This window comes from Mandrillus leucophaeus, unplaced genomic scaffold (assembly GCF_000951045.1).
Source record: "Mandrillus leucophaeus isolate KB7577 unplaced genomic scaffold, Mleu.le_1.0 Scaffold379, whole genome shotgun sequence".
Taxonomy (NCBI): Eukaryota; Metazoa; Chordata; class Mammalia; order Primates; family Cercopithecidae; genus Mandrillus; species Mandrillus leucophaeus.
This window is the reverse complement of record NW_012104020.1, coordinates 432,878-435,159: the sequence shown is the minus strand read 5'-3', so window position 1 is coordinate 435,159 and position 2,282 is coordinate 432,878. Positions and strand designations below refer to the sequence as shown.

At 37.7% G+C, this 2,282-nt stretch overlaps 1 protein-coding gene across 1 annotated transcript in view; it reads left to right on the top strand.

Annotated features, from left to right (window-relative positions):
- Nucleotides 1–2,282, top strand: part of NUFIP2 (nuclear fragile X mental retardation protein interacting protein 2) — a 54,680-nt gene that overhangs the window by 1,436 nt on the left and 50,962 nt on the right. The gene's annotated exons all lie outside the window — the stretch shown is intronic.

Here is a 2,282-nt window from a genome sequence, read left to right as displayed (position 1 = left end):
GAGGCCTGGGGGGGCGGCGGGGGGATTCATTTTGGGTAGAGGCGGTGCCTGAGGCCGGGTGGGGTACCCAGCGGGAACCCAGCTCCCCGGTCACGAGTTTCTCTGCCACAGGAACCTCGTCTCCTGCCAGGTTCGCTCACGACTCCGCCTCTGAGGCTTTCACTTGGGCCTTTTCCTTCTAGCAGCTCATTTTCTACAAAAAAAAAAAAAAAATTAACAAAAACCTTGTTCCATTCCCCTCCCCACCCGGCACTTACCTTCTGAGCTTGGGTAGTGTCTTTGAGGTGAGAGATTTTTTAAAATGTTAGGATGAGGAAGAGGGCGAGCTTTTTCACCCCCTTTCTTGTCCTTAAGGGTGAACCCAAGTGGCTCATCCATGAGGGTAGATTACTACCATCTTGCCTCGGATGAGGCTTCTCTCCATGTTAAAAAGAAAGGTGTTTTTTCGTATTTTAAAGTCGATATTGATCCCCAAACTAATATTAACAAACGAGAAATTGAGTGTAAAAGTCATGTAAGAAAGTATTTCACGAGAAGTAAGTTTAAAAGTTTATAACCCTCGCATATTTTGAAAAATAAGGGCTCTATATAAATCGAAGAGAAAGAAAGCATAAAGCGTATGTTAAACCCAGCGTATCAAATTTGATAGAAGGAATTGTTGAGAGCTGGAGAAAAACTAAGTGCTTTTTTAATTGCAGATTGTAACTTGAAGACTGAAATTAGAATGTCAGATTTTCCATTTTGGGAGTTCGTTAGGGACCCGATGGTATGCAACAGAAGTGAACACGTAACACACGAGTTAGGTGTTTAATCCTAAAGATTTAGAGCAGTTTAAAAACTGTTAGGGACTACATAACTAGATTTTTTTAGCATTAGATCTTGTTCAAAAGATGAGAAAATACTACCGTATTATGGCTGCATAAGGCAATATTACTGTTGAGACTGAAAAATTGTATTTCATCGGTCAGGTAAATATACTCTTGCAAGACTTCTCTCTACATGTAGAAGCAGCCCCTAAACCATTCAAGGTGGTATTCCTCCAAATATTTCTTATCTCGGAAGACGTGGATAAAGAGGAGGAAACTGGAATTAGGAGTTTTGACAGAGTATAAACAATTTGGGGCGAGTGTATGGTTTGGTCACAGTACTGTTGCTTTGACATGCATTATGCTAATAACTAAGAAAACATCACAATATTTTTGAAATTTATCTGTAACATGTTGAGGTAGGCTTTTGTAACCCATTACTCACAAACCTAAAGAGGAACAGTTTTTTTTGTTTATCCAGAAGAGGGCGCAAGAGAAGGCCAAATGTGTTGAGTAATTTGTTTCTAATTGAAAAGCTAGATTTATCAGGACTCAAGTTTTGCTGAGTCTTTTGGAAGTAGGATTAGTATGTATAAGCAGCCCTAAATAATAAAAGCGCTAGGAGTCCTTTAATTTCTTAAATTTATTCTATAATGTTTACATTTTTCTTAAATATCTAAGATATAAAAAAATTTCTTTCTGGCATACTTTATACATACCAACAAGGTTGTCATGAGGAAAGTTTTATGTAGTTAAACGAGATTTTCTTTCTTTTTGTTATTAAAACTTACAGGTGGGAGCACAGTGGCTTCTAAGCCGTTTTTTCATTGTTTGGTGAATTCTAATAGCTGAGTCACTACAAACTAGAATCTTAGGAAGAATTATTCTAGTTAGTTTTGGTTCAGCTCAGTTTGGAGATTGGATTTTTTGCTATTTCAAGTTGCTCATCTTTAATTGAAATCTGAAAAGTTGTGACTAATGGACCCAAGGATACAAACCTTTGTTTAACCTGTTGGTATGTTAAATGATATAGGTAGTCTTGTATTCTCTCCAGAGTTAGGTAATGTATGTTACATTTTTGAATTTTTTAAATGTGGCTTGAATTCCTGCAACAGGACAACATTAAAGGAACAAGAAGCTTAAAAAGCAAAAAGTTGTGCTATGAAATTAATGAATGTCAATGCAAAAACTTATTTAAAACGTAACAGCTGGTTTCCAACTGTTTCCAAGTTATATCTATTAAAAATGATGACAGCCTTTATTTAGGGGACTTTCTGCTTTTGTTTCCTTTCTTTTTTTTTTTTTTTTTTTTGAGGCAGAGTCTCACTCTGTGACCTAGGCCGGAGTGCTGTGGCATGATCTCAGCTCACTGCAACCTCTGTCTCCCAGATTCAAGCGACTCTCCTGCCTCAGCCCCCTGAGTAGCCGAGATTACAGGAGTATGCTACCATGCCCAGCTAATTTTTTTTTTTTTTT